The sequence below is a fragment of the Triticum urartu genome, chromosome 2, assembly GCF_003073215.2.
Source record: "Triticum urartu cultivar G1812 chromosome 2, Tu2.1, whole genome shotgun sequence".
NCBI lineage: Eukaryota > Viridiplantae > Streptophyta > Magnoliopsida > Poales > Poaceae > Triticum > Triticum urartu.
Genome location: NC_053023.1, coordinates 683,264,748 through 683,274,021, shown reverse-complemented (window position 1 = coordinate 683,274,021; position 9,274 = coordinate 683,264,748). Strand labels below are relative to the sequence as shown.

General features: G+C 42.0%; 1 long non-coding RNA gene across 2 annotated transcripts; it reads right to left on the bottom strand.

Moving 5' to 3' along the window:
* Positions 1-2,079: 2,079 nt before the first annotated feature.
* On the bottom strand, positions 2,080-5,870 carry LOC125534090. 2 transcript variants are annotated; one of them, XR_007294407.1, is made up of 4 exons: positions 5,216-5,870; positions 5,010-5,135; positions 2,991-3,970; positions 2,080-2,322 (listed from the first exon to the last, which is right to left on the bottom strand). It is a non-coding gene; the product is annotated as an uncharacterized LOC125534090 (long non-coding RNA). The 2 variants fall into 2 exon arrangements; XR_007294406.1 differs by having other exon boundaries at positions 2,991-3,967.
* Between the last annotated feature and the right edge of the window lie 3,404 nt (positions 5,871-9,274).

Sequence of the window (9,274 nt, the reverse complement as noted above, 5' to 3'; positions counted from 1 at the left end):
GGAGTGGAGGAGGGGGAGGGGGCCGGCCTCTCTAGGCGCCCCCAAGGAGTCCTACTCCCACCGGGAGTAGGATTCCCCCCTTCCCTTTGTTGGTTCTAGGAGAGAAGGAAGGAGAGGGAAGAAGGAAGGAAAGGGGGGCCGGCCCCCCTCCCAATTTGGATTGGGCTTGGGGGGGGGGCTCCTTTGCTTCTTTCCCCTCTCTTCCACTAAGGCCCAATAAGGCCCATATACCTCCCGGGAGGTTCCGGTAACCTCCCGGTACTCCGGTATACTCCCGATTTCACTCGGAACCATTCCGATGTCCAAACATAGGCTTCCAATATATCAATCTTTATGTCTCGACCATTTCGAGACTCCTCGTCATGCGTGATAAAATCCGGGACTCCGCACTACCTTCGGTACATCAAAACACATAAACTCGTAATACCGATCGTCACCGAACGTTAAGCATGCGGACCCTACGGGTTCGAGAACTATGTAGACATGACCGAGACATGTCTCTGATCAATAACCAATAGCGGAATCTGGATGCTCATATTGGTTCCTACATATTCTACGAAGATCTTTATCGGTCAAACGGCATAACGATATATGTTGTTCCCTTTGTCATCGGTATGTTACTTGTCCGAGATTCGATCGTCGGTATCTCAATACCTAGTTCAATCTCGTTATCGGCAAGTCTCTTTACTCGTTCCATAATGCTACATCCAGTAACTAACTCATTAGCTACATTGCTTCGTAGTGATACCTCTCCGACAATCGGAGTGATGTTCATTACCGAGAGGGCCCAGTGATACCTCTCCGACAATCGGAGTGACAAATCCTAATCTTGATCCATGCCAACTCAACAAACACCATTTGAGACACCTGTAGAGCACCTTTATAATCACCCAGTTACGTTGTGACGTTTGGTAGCACACAAAGTGTTGCTCTGGTATTCGGGAGTTGCATGATCTCTTAGTCATAGGAACATGTATAGTTATGGAGAAAGTAATAGCAACAAACTAAATGATCATCGTGCTAATCTAATGGAAGGGTCAAGTCAATCACATCATTCTCTAATGATGTGATCCCGTTAATCAAATGACAACTCATGTCTATTGTTAGGAAACATAACCATCATTGATTCAACGAGCTAGTCAAGTAGAGGCAAACTAGTGACACTCTGTTTGTCTATGTATTCGCACATGTACTAAGTTTCCGGTTAATACAATTCTAGCATGAATAATAAAAATTTATCATGATATAAGGAAATATAAATAACAACTTTATTATTGCCTCTAGGGCATATTTCCTTCAGTCTCCCACTTGCACTAGAGTCAATAATCTAGATTACATTGTAATGATTTTAACACCCAGGGAGTCTTGATGATGATCATGTTTTGCTCGTGAGAGAGGCTTAGTCAACGGGTCTGCAACATTCAGATCCGTTTGTATCTTGCAAATCTCTATGTCTCCCTCCTTGACTTGATCGCGGATGGAATTGAAGCGTCTCTCACTACAAGAAATATGTCAACTTGCGACCATCACTATTGGTCACCGAAAGGTCATTGTTTTTCATTTTCGACCTTTTTTGACCAAAAACAAATGGTCAAAAGCTGGCGGTCATAAACTGAAATTAACGACCTTCTCTGTGAGAAGGTCGTGGAATTCCACGACCAAAACAAAAGGTCGTTGATTCTATGACCTTCTGTTTTGGTCGCTAGCTCTCTGCCCAGGCCACGTCATATCCGACGTGGCAATCTGACGTGGCAAAATTGTGACCAATTGAAAAGGTCGTTGATAAGATTCAGCCTGGTCCGACTAGGTGTTTTACATGGGCCGAGCCCATTAATTCAACCTTTCTATATTTTTTCCTGTCAATTTTTGGTCAACTTCATGGGCTAAGCCCAACAATTCAGCCTTCTTATTTCATGGGCCGTGGCCTTTTTGTACCAACATTTTTAGTTTTCTTTTTTTTATAAAATGGGTCCACTAGTCAAACAGGTCCCACTTGTCAGGTTCTGATAAGTGGATCCCAACTATTAGGCCTAGATTCTTCACATTTCAATTTAACAATAAGAAGAAAACCAATAGTTAAATTGGCAAGCATAAAACACACATGATACTTCCAATAACAATAGCCAGATTCAGTACAAGTTCTACAAATGACACGTACTACAAGCTGTTACATATACAATACTTTAAAAGTTCTACAAGTTACACGTAATACAAGCTTAGTTGATACAAGCTCTACAAGTATGGGAATCACTGGTCTATAAGTGTTTTCTTCTTCTACATGTAGCTCCTTCAATAGTCAGGACTGGGCCTTCCACGGAAGCCCTGTTACATGAATCAACTGATAAGAATTAGAAAAACTGGAGCCAATATATTATGAACATTCCATTCAAAAAAGGAGTAAAGGAGTAAAGGACATTCTTTGTTTCATCACGTTACAAAGGAGCAGCACAAACCACAACTTTACTCGACACACACACACATACACACATGAATATTAAGCTCAGTTCCAACAACTATATCATGGTTTAACAGAGCATGTAATGAATGACAGTTCAATTTCATAGCCGGCCTTAGCATCATCAAACCACCATGCTTATGATCATAATCTAAGCATATCATCAAACAAAACCTACACAAATAAAGATCATAGCACATCAAGCCACAGGCGCACCAGCGCTGGAATGAGATTCAATGCAACAGCGATGGGGCTACCACAACAGCATCGAAAACCTACACATCAACCAACTATTTACTGATAATGAAAACCAACGGCCTACTCACACACTTTGCGCCTTGACCAACTGTCAAAGCATCTTCAGATTTTTCAATCAGTTTGCCAATAATTTTTGTTGATTACATGTCTGAATACTTCAAACCACTGATTTTGTACCAAATTCAAAGAACACACACATTTTGTAAGCCAAAAAAGCTACATCCAGGGGCTTAATGCTACATCCACAACAGTCTAACTTCTCAAATGGCAGATTCACCTTCCGAACCATGTAGGAGAAAAACATCGAGACCATGGAATCAATAGGTAATCGTTCCTTGAGTAGCAGAGCAGGCGCCTCATACGATCACGGGAGCACGATCCCGCCGCATTGCCTTGCTGCTGGCCTCGTTGGACGCTTCACCATTGGCCAGAGGAGGAGCAGCCAGAGAGTCCATGACTGTAAATGCCAAAGAGAGCAGCGAGTAAAATGAACTGGATTTTTCTGCCGCTAAATGAATGCTATATACCTATGCTGCTGCTAAATGGTGCTTGTGCATAACTGAATTTTGCTGCTGGCACTGAACGTTGACAGAAAACTATTGCACTAAACTTTGCTGCTACTAGTATGTGATTTTCAAATGAGCTTATGTAAGAAACACAGCTTGCGCGTGTCCAACTGGAAAGGACACGACAGATATAGCTATGTGAGCCAGCCTGATAGGTAGGTCAGGCAACTTGATTCAGTGAACTGGGAATGATCTAAGACGGACAATAAGAATGGAAAGCAAACATTGAACCCCATGTTGATCTGAAACTTTGGGATTCAAGCAAGAAGTCGCAAACGTGCAACCAAAATGCTCCTGTCAACATTATTATTCAAGGTAATAGGCCATCAGCATCAGGAACACTGCTCGATGATTTGTATGTGGCATAGACATGATCCAGTTATCATGATACAATGACCATCCTGTAAAATGAAAGGCATGTGCTGCTCATTACAATTATTTTTAAGCTGAGTGTTTCTTTCTTCTCTTTGATTTATGCAAGCGGAGATGTAGCAGGCAGGGAGCCATCACATATGCATGTATGTATGAAGCAGAACATAAAAAGAGCAACATCTAATTAACTTGATTGACATGACATGGCAGGGTGTTTTTGTAGCCGATGCCAAACAGCACCATTGCCACCACCGTTGCATGGAAGCATCAGAAAAGAGGAGCCTGGCATGATGAACCCCTTGTACAGAATCAAATCCTGCTGCACATGGACAAGAGAAATAAGAAGATAATACGGAAGTTGTTAAACTGAATCATAGAATGCCATCACGTAGCCCAGACAAATTGAACACATATATATGCATGCTTGTCAAAGTTTAATTCCAGAGAATTAAAGTGCTTCCGATAGTAACCAAATTGTTTTAATATCAGCCATCCAGTACCACATAGGAAGCAAATCCTAAAATAAAAATGCACTTTTGAACAGAGCGACACACTACAAGAACTTACCAACAGGCTTGAACAATGGATGACATAAAGTACAAGAAAAAGAGCAGGAGAATGGATTCTGATAGACTGCACAAGATGACTGCAGTGACTAGGCTACAAGTTAATACAATTAATACAAGTTAATACAAGCCTGATGCACTACTGAGGCTAAGAAGAAGCAAGTATAGTAGTAGTTTTAGCATACTAGTACATGTGTTAAAATGGAAGCATGACTGCTGGGTTATATTAATAAATAATCCAAGTGTTGCAACAGCCAACAAAAAAAACTATACACATGCATAGACCACAACACATTTACCGACATTGATGGACTGGACAAACCTAACACATACTTATCATACTAATGCAATACAAGGTAATGCATTAGAGTGTCTGGATTTGCATGAACAAGATGACCAGTTTCACATCGGATTTGCATGAACATGTAAAGTATGTATTAGTGTAAAGCCTAGCAAGTATTTGCATGAACAAGATAATGTTGTCCATCCAATAGAGACAACAAACCAGCTTATCACAAGCCTGATGTTGGACTCCATTGCCGAAATCAGTGTCATGTGTTATATTCGAACTGTGCTGCAGTTTAGTTGAGTTGCAAGTAGAACTACAATGAAGATGCTATTCTAACTTATGTGAATGAAGAAAAAGACACACCGTATGTACATCATATGTGCTAAACATTAGCACACAGCTGATGCTACTATACAACCACAAATTAAATCACTGGACACCGAGGCCGGAATGGAGCTAGAGTGAACCAAGCAGCCAAACTGGGACATGTTGGATGATTTTACCCTTGAGTAATCTAAGCAGCTGGAACTGACGTCCTCCCCCTCTGCACGCTATCCTCTCTTCACTGTCTCACCCGAACCATCATCTTCCTCGACACCCGCAGCACCTCGGCTTACCATGGTGATAGCCTGCACAAACCCCCTTAACGGATCAGATCAAATCTAATCAAGAAGAAGTAGAGGAGGGGAGGGCAGGGCAGGAGGGACACCTCCATGGTGTCAGTCATCAGTAGGGTGGGTCGGACCAGCTCCTCCTCTCCCTCTTGGATTCCATGACGCAAGAAGAAAACGAGATTCAGATATTAGAGGAGAAGAAGAGGACCAGGATAGGGGAGAAGGGATTCGTACCCACCCTTGCTAATCTCCTGCTGTGTGCGTGGTTGAGGAGATGGGAGGAGCTCCATCTCCTTCCATGGCGGCATCCCGTACGACAGAGTGAGGCACTCCTCCTCGTCTTCCATGGCGCAGGCATGTGGTGGTGGCGTCCCGGCGAGGGCGGGCGACGCAGGTGGGTGCAGATCCGGCACCGACGCCATCCTAGCCCCGTCCACATCCATCCATGGGTGGTTGAGGGGTGAGGATCTCCTCATCCATCCCCATGGCAGGAGGGAGAGCTGCGGATGGATGGATGTTGTCGGTGGCATTGGGATTGGGGGGAGAATGGGGAAGAAGGTCTTGAGCGGAGGAGAATCAGGATAGGTTCGGTGGGTGGGAGCGGGATCAGTTCGGTGGGTGGGTTGGAGCGGAGCGGAGAGGACTAGATCGGGATCGGGAGGAGAGGGGAGATGGATCGATTCAATCAGGGTGCATCGCGGAAGGAGATCGGGGACGGGGAGGAGGTGACGGCGATGGCGAGGAGACGAGGACGAGGGAGGAGGAGACAGGCGGCGGTGGGAGAGAGATCTAGATGGAGTGAGGAGAGTGGGATGCTAGGGTTTGGGTTGGGGAGAGAGAGACCTGAGAGGTGATGAGAGCCGTTGGATCCGTCGGATGTGGACGGTTCAGATCGGCTACATTGGGGTGATCCGTGGGAAGTTCCCTGATTGGTTCAGAAAATTTATGATTTGAAATAGTTTCTAAGTACTAAAACTAGGAGGTTTTGTGAAGCAACTATCAAAAATATTTTTCAAAACGGCTCAACAAGATTTATCACTCAAGTTAGAGCACATTTGATGGATGATCACAAATTTTCATGCATTTTTTATCTTTCTAGCTATTTTTAATCATTTTTCGAGTGCCCAAATTGAGTTCTTGTTGTGAAGTACCTACCATATATTTGTTGCAAAATTGAACCAAATCATTTTTCTAAAATACTAGGCCATATTTGATTCACAATTGACCAAATGGTTAGGTGTCAAAAGCCTTGATCCACCTCCGGTGAAAAAGACAAATTCCTGCAGATTCAGTAGGAAGCGGGTCAAATTTGAACTGTAGCCGCCTCGTAGTTTGCTCTTTATTTTTTCAAAAAATCATTTCTAGGTACATAAGTATCTATTTAAGTAGAGAAACATCAAAAGTTTTCTAAGATTCAACCACTAACTAGGAACGGTCAAACCCGTCGTTTTGATCGCATTTCGAAACGGGCATAAAAAATTCAAAAAAAATCAAAAAATTGGAAAACCTTCGCATTGTGTCATTATATATGACCAAGTTTCCAGGAAAAATAATAAACTTGTAATACGACAATTATTTTAAAAAAGTGTTCTCAGAAATGAGGTATCATGCATGAAGATTCAGGGTTTTCAAGCCAAATGATCAATCTTATGACCACATTCATGGCATAGTTTGTTCAAATGATCTCATATTGTGCACAAGGGTGCATCTTGGAATTCCAAACAATGTTTCCTAAGGGAGTTTTCATTTTCTTTGCGCGGAAAATTCATTTTCCATTTTTTGAATGCCCAAAATGAGTTTTTTGTGTGAAGGAGCTACCATATATTTGTTGCAAAATTGTACCAAATAATGTTTATAAAATATTAGGCCATATTTAATGCATAATTGACAAAATGGTTGGGTGTCAAAAGTTTTGATCCACCAGTTGTGAAAAAGACAAATTTCTGCCGATTCAGCAGGAAGCGAGTCAATTTTGAACTGCATCTACCTTATAATTTGCTCTTTATTTTTTTACAAAAATCATTTCTAGGTATATAAATATCTATTTAATCAGAAATACATGGTTTGGTGGCGATACATCGAGGTTTGGATGGTGGACGAGGGCCCCAACTCCAGAGCGCGTAAACTTACATGCCCGCCGCGTGGTCACCGCGTGACCATGGCGTTGCCATGTGTTCTGGGAGGCCTAGTCATGTCTAGGGGGTTGGGTACTCCCCAGGCAGGTGCTAGGAAGAAAATTACAGCATAAGATTCTCATGAGGAGACCGAACTATGCTCAAACATGAATTAGCAGCCAAGTGTTTGATTAGCGATACGGGAAATGCATGCGGCCAATGGGCGTGAGTTTTGGCTGAGGATGATGATCTACTAAGAAGACTGTCTTCACAATTTTTTAGCTCAAAAGGAGGAGCCTAGGTGGTACTTGCTTTGCAAAGTACCACACTGGACAGAAATATGAATGTTGAAGCTGGGCTCAAAATAATGAACGGATTGAGATGAAATTTGGTGGGGGATGGTTATTTGGGCATAGCAAAGCACTGTAGAAAATTGATACCATTTGGACATGCCAAAGTGGTACTTCCTTCAGAATGCTATTCCCTAGACAAAAACATGGGAAAATTAGCGAGAGAAATTAGATAAATGAAATTAGCTCAAATTTGGTGTAGGTAAGTTACATAGGTATGGTCATGCCCTGGTAAATTTTCAGATCATTTGGGTAAGCCTAGCTAGTACTTACTTCACAAAACTTCTCTCGAGGTAGAAACTTTGGAAATTTCTTGAGAAAGATTTACCAAGAAAATGGAGATGAATATTTTCATGTCGCAATGATTTGGGTATGGAAGAGTGCCAAAAAAGTTTGAGGGTAATAGGAGGGATCCGGATAACACTTGCTTTGGAATGTGCCAATCTGGCCATAAAATATAAATTGAACCTGGGCTCACATAGATGATTTGACTGAGCTGCAATTTGGAGGAGGGTGATAATTTGGGCATATGAAGGAACTGTATAAATTTCTTATCATTTGGATATATAAAAATGGTACTTCCTTCACAATGCTTCTAGGTGGAAAAAAACTTTGGAAATTTGCCGAGGAAGATTTACTGGGCAAATGCAGCTGAATTTTGTCATGAGGCAATGATTTTGATAGGAAAGAGTGCCCAAAAATTTTGAGGGCAATCAAGAATATATAAATAGCACTTCCTTCACAAAGTATTATTGTGAACACAATAGGAAAATGAATATTCTGGAATTATTTTTGAACTAGGCAAGGAAGTATTTTTACATATTTGACGAACATATGACCCAAAGAATTTATGAGATTGTTTGGGGAATTTTGGGAATGACAGAAATATAGGTTGCTTCACAACCTAGGGCAAAAATTGACACATGGACATGACACATAGGCAAAACTGATGATGTGGCGCCTAGCCATAGCAATCCACCACAATTTACAAGGTTATGACCATCTATGTTGGTCGTGATCAGCTAGAAATAAGGCAGCAGACCAGTGTTGTCTGCTTTATGACCATTTCATGTAAGGAAATTACGACCTTTCTGACCAAAATGGTCGATATAGTTGAGGGTTTGGAGCCCTCCGAACAGCGTTTGACCAATTGATCTCAAATGGTCGTAGATCTATGACCAATTCTTTCAGGGTCACTGACAGAAGGTCACTAGTTGACATATTTCTTGTAGAGTCTTGATGTGCTTGGTGATGTCTACTACACAACCTTCTTCTTGTAGACGTTGTTGGGCCTCCAAGTGCAGAGGTTTGTAGGACAGTAGCAAATTTCCCTCAAGTGGATGACCTAAGGTTTATCAATCCGTGGGAGGCGTAGGATGAAGATGGTCTCTCTCAAACAACCCTGCAACCAAATAACAAAGAGTCTCTTGTGTCCCCAACACACCCAATACAATGGTAAATTGTATAGGTGCACTAGTTCGGCGAAGAGATGGTGATACAAGTGCAATATGGATGGTAGATAAAGGTTTTTGTAATCTGAAAATATAAAAACAGCAAGGTAACTAATGATAAAGTGAGCTCAAATGGTATTGCAATGCGTTGAAACAAGGCCTAGGGTTCATACTTTCACTAGTGCATGTTCTCTCAACAATAATAACATAATTGGATCATATAACTATCCCTCAACATG